Genomic DNA, 12332 nt, shown 5'->3' with positions numbered 1-12332 from the left:
GCATCCCAGTGCACAAAGCAAGGTCTATAAAGACGTGCCCAGAGGAGTCCAGTACATAAGAACCTGACTAACCTGCACAGAACCCTGACTTCAGCCCCATTTAACATCCACAGGATGAACTGGAATGGTGACTGTGAAACACGCCGATGTTCATGCTCTCAGAATGCAATGTCAACAAAGTCTCCATTGATGCAATGTGCAGGTGTGCCAATGCTTTTGTCTATATAGTGTACATCAGCCTGATGTGAACTATCTAAAATGGCAGAAACCATCTTTGAACACAATTTATTTGACGTGTAGTTTGAGTGTTGAGTTGGCCCATCTGCTAACTGGCAGACGAGGGGTTTATGATCTATACTGGAGACAGCCATCAGGAGGTGATCAAGATATTTTGCCTTAGAGTAGAGTACAAATACTACATACACAAATACTCCCTAGGTAAATTGGTCCCAGGGCAAGGGCCAGACAAAGTGTGGTTCATGAAGACCTTGATGAAAGGTTACCATGGCCCCACCCTGAGGCCAAACCTGGGGAATGGGACCATCAGCAAGTGCCTTACAGTCAAGTCTTCCCCCTCTGGACCCAGTCAAGTCCAGCCAAAAGTCGGAACGTGGGCCTCTCCTCCAGTGGGCTCCAGGTTGGGTAATGGGTCTTGACTGTTGTTAGTGCTTATGCACCAAGGTTTGGTACATAAGGGACAGGGTGAGGAGCTCAGACATCCTGGAGGAGCTCAGAGCAGAGCTGCTACTCCTGCAGAAGAGGAGAAGAACCAGTTGAGGTGGGTCAGGTACCAGGATGCTTCCCAGATGTCTCCCTGGGGAGGTGTTTCGGACATATCCGTCCAGGAGAAGACCCCAGGGCAGAGCCAGGATATGATGGAGGGACTACTTCTCTCATTGCTCACTTGCCTTCTAGCCGATTGGCAAAATAAGATTGGCAAGATAGCAGCACTGATCTTCTCATAAATCTGTTGACAAGAAGGGTGCATTTGCAACATGTGTTTTCTCTTAAGTCTGTCCCTTAAGTCACTAAAACTGACTGCATTTGCAAATTTGTTTCCCTTTTCATAAAGAGAAAAACCGACCTCTTCCTTCTCTTTTCTCCCTGCCCTTCCTTCCCTGGCCTCTCCCTGAATGAGATGCAGCAGTCATATTAATTCAGTTCACAAGCAGCGCATGAATGCACACGGCTCTCTCTCCTCCTGCTGGTCATCTCTCCTCATTCACTTCCCACCACTCTTCCCCCCTCATCATGATGATCAAGAGACAGCAGGTAGAATAATTATGGCAAGGAGCTGAATTGCGTCAGCTAAAAAAAAAAAAAGAAAAAAAAAAGAGAAAAACACTCAATGGCCCGAGTGCAGGATGTGCGCACATCCACACAAGCCTGATTATGATTATATGGACATGAATGTTGTTGAGGCCAGCAGGGAAACACAGACACACACAGGCACCCACACACACACACACCGTTTCCACACCCTTTTCTGTCGGGGAACAGGCTTGGATATGTGGAGTGGAGTATCAATATCACTTGTTGCAAAGAGCACATATATTGAACTCAGATAATAACATGCAATTTCCAGGAACCTTGGAAAATTGCTGAAATTATGCAACAGTCATTGCAGCATCCTGTATCACATATTGCCAACAAGACACAGCCGTGGTGGAGAGGGCAGCAGAAGTACACATAGATTTTATCATTTTGTTTTTGATCATTACATCTTTCCCTCCATCATCATCACCAGCATTATTAAGCTGAGAATGTGTTTCTTTCAATGGGCAAAGAGAAGCACAAAGGAATGTCTTTGTTTTGCAAAAACCATGTCAGAACCACATTAGAGAATTTTTATGCATGTCTTAAGACGTGTGTGTGTTTTTGCTATACAAACTTGTGCTGTGAAATGATAACTAAATAAACTAGTAACATAATGTGTAGATACATATAGCGAAGCAAAGGGAGTAGCGTTAATTCCTGTGTGAAGAACATATTAATGTCACTAGCATCAGTCTCTGGTATGTCTGTGAGGTAACTCCAACACTCTCTCTTAACATCCGCAGTGCCCACGCCTGTGTGCACCCTTGATTAAATTACCTACGTATCTGGCATCAGTTACAGGGAGAGCTTGACCAAGCAATCTGCAGTCAATTTCACACTAAACGCTCAGCGTGCTGTGGGATTAAAAGACAAGTTTGATTCTTTTACCAGAAGCTTCTCCCTCAGGGTATCAAGGCTACATGTTTCTTACACTGGATGATTACATAGGGGCTTCTCATCATATGATGACTTAACCTTTTTATAGTTTCACCACTCTTTCTTCGGATTTGCAGTCGCACTCTATTAGATTCTAACAGGCTACCTTTAATGGTCTCTCTCAGCTCTTCTCCACTCTATGGGTTTGTACAATGCGAGGAGAGGCAGAGGGATTATCACGCGACACAATCAACTGAGCAAGCTTCAACCGGATTTATTGTTAAGAGCTGGGAGTGTTTTTAGAAACAAAAAGTATTGTCTTGTCTTTTGTCATTTTGAACAGTTAAAGATTTTCCATTCTCACATTCTAACTTTTAGAAATCATCTCCCATCTGTGTTTTGTAGATATCACAAGTTGTTTTGTGATGAAGTGCTGTAGTTTTCTTTCTGGATATAGTTATTTTCACCGAACCTGCCGTCTCTACTTCCAGTACAGATACTGATTCACTCCTAGAAGGCCTTATGAACCAAGATTGTCAAAGTACGCATGTGCAAAGCATTGACACCCACCTTGTTGTAAGCACAGAGTATGGAAAATGAAAAATATGCTTATATGCTTTGTCTGGAAGTCCATTTCTGCCAATCTGATGAAAAAAAGATTTGTTGTCTTTACATAAATTTTTCCTAAATATAAGGTCTACTGATTTGTTAAAGACTAGCCAAGGGCCTAGTATGTAAGATCATTCAAAAAGTGGTAGAAATAGTTTATATTGTTTTGCAAGCAGACATCACACTGGCTGTTATCTCATTTTGCCACCCAACTCTTCCGTTTTGTTATCTGGGCAGTGGAGTCCTCATGAATTTGTTGAGTGATGAGGCGTGGTTGAAGAGGCAGTGAAAGACAAAAATAATCATATTGCATGATCATTACAGTAATCACCAGTCTTTGTGACTGCAAGTAAAAGGCTATTATTGATGTACCTCCATGTTCAACCTTCTGGAAATCCTGTATATATGTAAATAGAAATATTTAACAAGTATCCTAGAACATGTATAGTAGCACACAGAGTCTATTGATGATGAGTATAAACAGGTTAATAGAGCAGCTTGCATCAGACATGGGCAGCTGAGAGCTCCAGACTGTCTATAGACAAACTTGAATCAGGTAAATACCTAGTACTTTACCTGGCTGGGAAGGTCATTATGTGCTTTTAGCTACATTAGCAGTGGACAGTCAGTCCACCACCTTAGTCCTGAGTGATTATACAGTAGCTAGCAACAAACATGATGGCCTGAAGCCTTGCAATACCTCTCCAGGAATGCCACGTGCTTTTTGCAAATGCTTTATTATATCCACAGAGCTGGAAAACGTCTGAAAAATGCTGTTAAGGTCTGTAACCACTTCTCTCTCCAACTCCAAAATCCATTTTGACCCACAGCAGCATCCTGTAACTTCCTATCCTTTATCATTTTTCCCCCAAGGCTATATATTGACCTGCTGGTGAAGTATAGGGAGAGATTTTCTATCGGTGGTTGGTGACAACCATATTCTGAAATAACGTCCTGCCTGGAGCTCTCTGTTGAGTCCTAGTTTGCCCATTATTGAACCAGTCATGAGAGAGAGAGACAGAACGAGAGCCAGTCAGACAGAAATACAGAGACAAATGGAAAGGAGCTTTCCTCTTTGCTGAGTTTGTACCATTCAGTAGTTTGTTGGAGGTCCACTGGCATGTTTTCATTGATGCGACCCGACGAGCAGCAAAGGCCTTTTCTGCTTTCACTCATTGCAGCTGACAAGTAATCCAGGTAGGTCATCTTATCCTGTTTTTTTTCCTGTTGTTTGTTTGTTTGCTTTCCTCTCTCTGCACTGCACTGATTCTTTCTGTCTTTTTGAGCTCTCTTGTGTGAACCAGCCATTTCATTTCCTCTGCCTGCTGAGTCAGAGATGGCAGTTCTCCATTTTTGTCTGCCTTAGTTTCAGGTATAATTTATAGCATAAATTTAACAAACACAGTCAGTGATGTGTGGGGGAAAACACTAACAGACATGTGGGCACTTTGGAGAATTGTGGGCTCCAAAATGTCATTCCATTGACATACATAATTCTGTGACAAATAATAATAAAATAAAGTTTTGACTGTGAAAGTGTCAGTCGTCTTCAGTAAATGTCTAGTATTTTCAGCAATAGTACGGACCTGTCCACACACATATTTGGTCATTATATTAAAGTGTGAGAGTTTTGTTTGTTAGGTGTAAATCAGTTATCTTATCAGGGTTTCAGGGTTTGGGTGCTTTCCTTTAAAATAATAAATCAGGCATCATACATGTGGTTAATGTCCCGTAAAACATTTTCTTGCTTTAAATCTGCCAAATCCAGCAGTGAACCGCATCTTATGACACAATTCACCAGTTATGAAACAAGCTCTGGAAAACTTTCTGAGAAGTTGAAGAGTCATAGAGTAATATTTTTAAAGTTACTGAAACACTAATGAGCACCACTTATCCTAATAACTCTAATCTCTGTCACACAGTATCTCCACACACACACACACACACGAATGTGCACACACAATTTAATAGCTGCACTAAAATTTTTACCTAACTGCAAAAGGCCTCATACTTTTTAGGAACTGGTGTGGGTTTGTGTGTGTCTGCATCTGTGTTTACATACTGACTGTAGTTATAGGCTACTTGTGTGAGGAGTTTGTAAGTCTTAATATTTGTTTAGTAGCTGAGGAACATGATTGGTACAAAAAGAATGGCAAGTTGTAAAAACGTAATGTTTGCCTTTTAATGTAGTCAAATAGTTGTCATTATAGTGAAATGATGCCAGGGTTTTATTTAGTTTCACTTTTATTTAATCAGGCTGAAATGTTTATGTTTAATTTAATATGGAGAAAATGCCACAAAAAGTAAGACAAGCTAAATTCTCACGCCACACTGCAGTATGATGTCAATGTTAAAAACCCATCAGATAGAGTGACCTGTTTTTTTACAGACTACCGCATGCACATTTTTGCACATTTTTTTCAGTGTTTGCCAAAGACTACATTTGCACACTGACAGAGTACATGAACACATCACCCCAAGTGATGGGATGAACACATCATCACAAGTGCACGTGTGCATGTTTATATGTGAGTGTGTGTGCATGTCGCTGTCAAGGGGAGTGGAGTTTTTGAAGGCAGGGTAAGCCCATCGATCAGACCATGAGGAGGGGGGCAGCCTGCAGCTCTCGCTCCAGCTGCCCACTGGGTGTGAAGGACACTGATGTGACAGCACTAATTACAGAGACAGGAAGCCACTGCTACAAACATTCACAGCAGCAGCTCCACTGGGCTCTGCTGGGCTAAACCCATTCTCCAGTATAGCCACTTTACACATCTCTGGGGTGTATAGTATTTCAAGTGTCACTCCAAAATGAGATATTACCCACTCAGGGTCAAGTGTGAACTTGATTTACAGGATGAACAAATGAGCCATAGTTGGAAATAATGGCAAATTCTGGAATAGTGGAACAGATATCGAAAGTACCCATCCCAACTAAATGCTAAAATAATATTTTAATAATTTAGCACAAATTAATTGTTATTGCTGGGCATTTTTGACCATAAACTCATGAAGAAGTCAAAATCCATTTGTATCCAAGCATGAAAACGTTTGGATTCAAATTATCTTAAATGTAAGTGATGGGACAGATGTCTCTTAGTTTATAAGTACACTGGATTTGTACCTTTGAGTTTAGTAAAAGACCAAGAACGACCATGTCACTTTGCTTTAAAGCTTTAGTGTAAGAGCAACCATTTGTCTTCATTTGTCTACAGTTTTGTTGACAATTTATTTACTTATGTATTAAATATTTATGTATTTATCATTTCTTTCACTTATAATTTCTGTGTTCACAAATCTTTTTTGTCCCCTTGTCAACAAAACATATTCTCACCTGCCAAACGAATACATTGTTTGCTAACATGTGTTTCGGGCCACCTGTTCACCTTTCTTTACCTGTATTTTAGTCTCCCTTAGCTGTTTAGCTGCTAAATGCTCCATTATGTTGTTAAGCTACTTGCCAGCTATGTCCTTTTCTGTTTGGTACTGAGCAGGTAGCGTATACTGGGTTCATTAGAGCTTTTTAGACTGTAACAGCTGCCTAATGCACATTACACATACCTGTGCAATGTGAAAGGCTGTTAAGATAAAAAATATTGATTAATGCAACTTTAGGTTTGCCCATATATTGCCCTTCAGTATACTTATGGAAATAATACCATTGTATTATCCTTTAGTCTGGTACCTTGCCAGGTTGTGTCTCAGCTACATGACTGTGAGGTAATAGACCTTTTTACAACAGACTTATTTACATGTCATGGTAAAACACAGGTGTAATACATTAACAACTGTGTTCTACAGCAGACAAGTAATTTGAAAAGGAAGCAGGAACATTTCCGAATGACTGATTTGCGGTGCAAACTATTTCATTTAAGTGGGTCAGTTTCAGGGTCCTGGTAATGCACACGCTAGTTCACTGGCTTATTGGGACAATATAATTCAAGGAGCCGAGCCACCATCAGTAATATTACTTACACCTGTACTTTTCTTGAAATGACATGACATGAACTCAGGACTTCTTGTATAAAGTTGAAGAAAGACAGGGGTAGCAGCTAGCTGGTGAAAAAGTTAGCAAGCTAAAGGAAATTAACAGCATTAAAAGGAATGATAATAACTGACTTCTTTTTACAAACAGAAGAAGAAGAAGAAGAAGAAGAAGAAGAAGAATCAGCTTTATTGACAGTATATATATTTTTACATACACACACTGAATTCGTCTTCTGCATTTGACCCATCCTTAGTTGAACACACATATGCAACACATAGCAAATTACATGCAGTGAAACACACACAGGAGCAGTGGGCAGCATCAAGCGCCCGGGGAGCATATTGGGGGGGTTAAGTGCCTTGCTCAAGGGCACACCAGCTGGCTAATGGCTTTTCCAACTTCTAGGCCACGGCTGCCTCCCAGAAAATTCCCAAACAGAAACAGAAAACACCACAAATTAATGCCAGTGTTCTTTGGGTGTGTATCCATTATAGCTTTATGTGGTCCTAATATCTTAAATTTCACTCCCCATAGACGCATGGGCAAATTAATATTCCAAAGTGGATCAAGCCTGCAGCTACAGTATAATCATCCAAAGAGTGTATATACTCTGTCCACCCTCTCCAGTAAGAACAAGGTTTTCAGTGTGTGAACTGGTGCCACGTGCGATGAGTTATCCTCACATTTGTTTTAATTAAGCACATTTCTATCGACTTAGCTTTCCTTTTAATTATTTTCCCATTGATCTGCACTGTAACCCAACAGGCAGGTCAGTGAACAAGACCTGCTGCTGCTAGGCTGCTGTTGGAAGCCTTTATTCCAGAAATAGAGCAGCACATTTAAATACATTTAAATCGTAAACATACATAAAGAAATATACATGCACAGATATGAAAAAATGACAAGACTGATGTGCATGAACAATGACATGAAGAAGGACACACAGGCAAGTAAATGCTGTACATACACATTTATTTGCATTGTGTAATCTCTATACCAGGATGGAGCATGGAGACAGAGGGATGGGCGTCTCTCACCTTCGCTATGAGGAGGAGGAGGGTGAGTGTGTCTGCACATATGTGTGTGGTTTATATATATGATAGACTGGCTCTTTAATAATAAAAAAACTGTAAATTAAGTCATGATACGGACTTTGTCACTTAATATCATCATGAGACAATTGGTTCATCACACTAACTTATACTTTTTAATTTGTCTCATTGTTTCTAATTTGTTCTGAGAGTTTGTGTGGGTGGGTGCTGTTAATGGGCTGTAAATGAGGAGTTCAGATTGTTTGTGCACTTCTGTGTATTTGTGGGGTTGGGGAATTTGTGTTGTGTGTGTTCTGTCTTCACACTGAGCCGCAGGTTTCTTTATCCAAACATACAATATTGGTTTGTGTCTCCCTGTTGTTTAGTTATTCCACATGGAGTTTTGTGTGTAATTAGTTTTAAAGCAACATCTTAATTGCCAGCAGATGATTAAACTCACATCATCCAGTTTTTTGTAGCAGACCAGGGATTACGCAAACCATTTGCTAAATCACAGGAATGCTTTTAGTCGTGACTGTGCCAGAGAATGCTGCTGTTGTTAACAAGCAGACAGGATGTGAAACATAATTTATTTATAGTTTGTTAAAGTAAATTCATGAAAACACCCTACACAGACTAAAATATGCGGGGATTAATGAAAGATCTCATTAGACAATCTGCCAATGTTACTGTCTCCTCAGTCAACTATTTTGGGGCTTTCAATTCAGTTAAGTCTCTTATTTTGGAAAAACTGTGGTCAGATTAAAACTCGTTCTTAAAGGGGCAATTTGTAAGACATAACTTTAGTGCAGTCAGACAACTCACAATTCGAATGTTTATTATAGCAGCAGAACATGTTAGAGTTGGACAGAGTTTAAACCTTCCAAATTGGCAGTGTGTTATGTGACCAATGGGGAGAGTGAGGCATGTCATGTGTACATAGCAGTACAGCTCGAGTTGACTGCCTGAACTAGCTTGCAGGCTTCGCTCCTTCTTTAAAACATTCAGAATTTTTAGAAACAACAGTGTTGACAGTGAGAGATGTTTCAATATTTTGTTGCAGATATCTGCTGAAGTTAGCATGCTAAACAGCTAGCCCTGGCCTGTCTTGTCTCGTAATGCCACTTAATAGTGACAGTCTGACAGTGCTCTTGGCATTTAGTCTGATAAACCTCAAGAAAGGAAATATTCTTGAATCTGAATTTCAGCCTTTAACCAAACTAAGACAAGCTTAATTTCCTTTTTAACACAGCACAAAACACGCTTAAATCAAATGGGATACAAATAATATAAAAGTCACCAAAACTAACTGTACATTGTATTTAACATTTATGTAACCATCCAAGAACTGTCCGCTGTTTGTCCCCAGACCATCAGTCCATCTACATTGGCGTCCCAGTGCCTCGAGGATATCGACGCAAACGCAGGCGAAGGCGTTCAAGTCGTGAGGCTTCTGACATGGACAGGGACAGACGCTACAGCCACCAGAGACACCACGAGCATGACCGCTACAGAGACATAGATATAGAGGAGGGGCTTACGGATTCAAATGAGCAGAGTCTCCAAGACATCAGCCGCACAAGTAAGTCAGTGGCCACACAGATGATATAGGACATCTGAAGAAGTAAGAACTTCCTGAGACAACTTTAGTGATTGTCCGACAAGGCCAGGTCTCAAATCGCTGAGGCCTGGTCAGTTTTAAGCTGTGTCTCCTCCTGTGTCTGGTGCGGGGGATTGTGGCACCAACATTTTGATTGGCTGCACTGTCTGTCAGTCACCCCGTATTACAGTATTGAATGACAATATTAACAATAATAATTTTGATAGTGGCAGTAGTAATAGTAATAGCAGAAATAATAATAATAATAATGCAGAATTATAACAGGTGGTAATAACAGTCTTCAGTGTCAAGCAGGACCACAGCAGGAGGTCCAGGCATGATCCACGGGAACCTGAGAGATGAGAAAGCACAAAGACTCTGTGGAAGAAGTCAAGTTATTCACATGCGTTGATGGCATTGATGGGACATGAATATGTGTGGAAGGAGAGTTAGAGAAGGAGAGATTGGCTCAGTGCATCATGGGAGATCCCCTGGCAGTCTAAGCATTTAACAGCATAGGGGTCAGCCTAAGCTAGCCCTAACTGTAAGCTATCAAAAAGAAAGGTTTTAAGTCTACTCTTGAACATAGAGAGGGTGTCTGCCTGCTGGACTGAAGTCGGAAGATGATTCCATCGGAAGATAGCTTGATAACTAAAGGCTCTGGTTCCTGTTCTACTTTTGCTGACTGAAGTAGAGTAACCCTACATCCTGGGAACGTGGACTTCTAGTTGAATAATAAGGTACTATGAGCTCTATGAAATAAGATGCTTGACCATTTAGGGCTTTATATGGGAGGAGGAGAATTTTAAACTCTATTCTGAATTTTACAGGCAGAAGAAATATCTTCTTTAATATGAGTTTTTGTCAGTACACATGTTGCGGCATCCTGGATTAGTTGGAGGGTCGTTATGGACTTGATGGGGCAGCCTGGTAACAGGGAGTTGCAATAGTCCAGCCTGGAGGTAATAAATGTGTCAAAAATAATCAATCAAAAATAACAGATTTCTTATGGTGAGGCTGGACGCCAAGATAATGCCATCCAAGGAAGTTATATCACTAAATAGTTTGTTTTGAAGATGTTTAGGGCCCAGCACAATAACTTCAGTTTTGTCTGAGTTTAGAAATAGAAAATTGCAAGTCATCCAGGTTTTTTATGTTTTTAAGTCATCCCTGAAGTTTGGTTAGCTGATATGATTAATAAATATAATTGTGTGTCATCTGTGTAACAGTGAAAATGTGTGGAGTGTTTACTAATAATGTCACCAATAGGGAGCCTATATAGGTTGAATAATACTGCTCTTAGCACAGAACCTTGGGGGACTTCATAACTAAGTTTTGCATATGAGGAGGATTCATCATTAACATGAACGAGCTGAGTTCGATCTGATAAGTAAGACTGAAACCAGCTTAATGCAGTCCCTTTGAAGAGGTTGTTCATAGATTTGCTCTGTTTGTGTAAACTGGGGATCATGTTCAAACATTACGTGTGATATCACACGTGTTGTATAAATGTTGCTGTGATATGTATGAAAAATAGAAAAATAGCATCCATGGTTTGCAGAAATGTACAGTTCTAACATTTAATTCTGGTGACTGTACTGCTTTGTTAGGGTTAGATAATAAAAGGAAGGAAGTGATAAGTGGTCCATTCTTAAGAGATCACTTCTTCTCAGCTTGCTTCCTTTATGAAGAAGAAACTATGAATAGCCTAATACAGCTTCTGCCTCTCACTGTGATTGGCGTGCTGTTAATTCATAGAAGTAAGGCTGCACTCTGTTAGGAACAGTTGTCTGGTACACATAACTCATTCTGTGTATGCAGCTGCTGGGACTTTACTTACTTTTACTTCAAATATTTAAGTGGCATGTATTACAATTTTGTTGCACTCTCCTACCTCATGCTTTAGCAGTTTTAACAGTGAACAGCAGGAGTCCGGAGACACAGCCTAAGAGTGTGTAGCTTCTGTTCAGTGTTGGAATAATGAGTAGCCTGGCAGAACACTGCTACTTTGGATATCAAAGACTCTGACTGGTAAAGTTATCCACTTTTGCTAAAGGGACATGGTGCAATCAGTGGCAAGGCAGAAGAGGTGTTTACTTTATATGGACTGTATTCATTCACAAACACAGTCTTTTGGAATGTGTGGGCCTCAGAACATGAATATCAATAACATGTATAGTGCCATTATCAGTAAAATTACAGCAGGAACAATACAAACATAAAAGACAACAAGACAACGAGAGAAAATGGGGCCAAGTGATGGGACGTAAACAACTTTGGGAAAATACACTCTGATGAGCCTCACTCTGAACAAAAGAGTTGGTAGATTAAATTACAAAAATTACATTAAACATATTTTATTGGTATAAAATTGTCATGATGATGATGAATAGTCTGGTTTGCATGATTGACTGCCATTCAGAAAAAAACAACATGTAAGTGGAATTCATTGTTAGTTTCTGTCAATAGAGCACTTCAATATGATTGGCTGCTCAGTCCATAGGTTAGCAGCAGTATGGTCAACTCATTACCCTGCTGCACCATTCATGAACACAGGGGCCAATTCAATCTCCATACAATGACATGGATTGTGAGTACAGTAGGCTCATGATTGAATATCTATAATCAGGTATTACTGTATGATCTATGTCATGTAGGCTTCAATACAATAATCAATACTACTGGTGCAGGAGAGGAAATACATGGAATGATATACAACAGCCTACAGCTGGTAGGCTGGTGAAAGGGGATACAAGGTGAAAGTTAAAATTTATAGCTAGGAATTGATTCATGTCGGAGATTACTATTTACATTCATAAGTAGGTCAGTTTGACGTGACCTTGCAAGAAAGGTTATATATTGAGGCCTTGTAGAGAAGTTGCAGTGTAGACATTTGTATAAAATATCTTAA

General features: G+C 40.1%; 1 long non-coding RNA gene across 1 annotated transcript in view; it reads right to left on the bottom strand.

Annotated features, from left to right (window-relative positions):
• Window positions 1–12332, bottom strand: part of LOC124057782 — a 1110263-nt gene that overhangs the window by 980955 nt on the left and 116976 nt on the right. The window lies entirely within an intron of this gene.

Source organism: Scatophagus argus, chromosome 4 (genome assembly GCF_020382885.2).
Source record: "Scatophagus argus isolate fScaArg1 chromosome 4, fScaArg1.pri, whole genome shotgun sequence".
Classification (NCBI taxonomy): Eukaryota; Metazoa; Chordata; class Actinopteri; family Scatophagidae; genus Scatophagus; species Scatophagus argus.
This window is presented reverse-complemented; position numbering and strand designations above follow the sequence as displayed.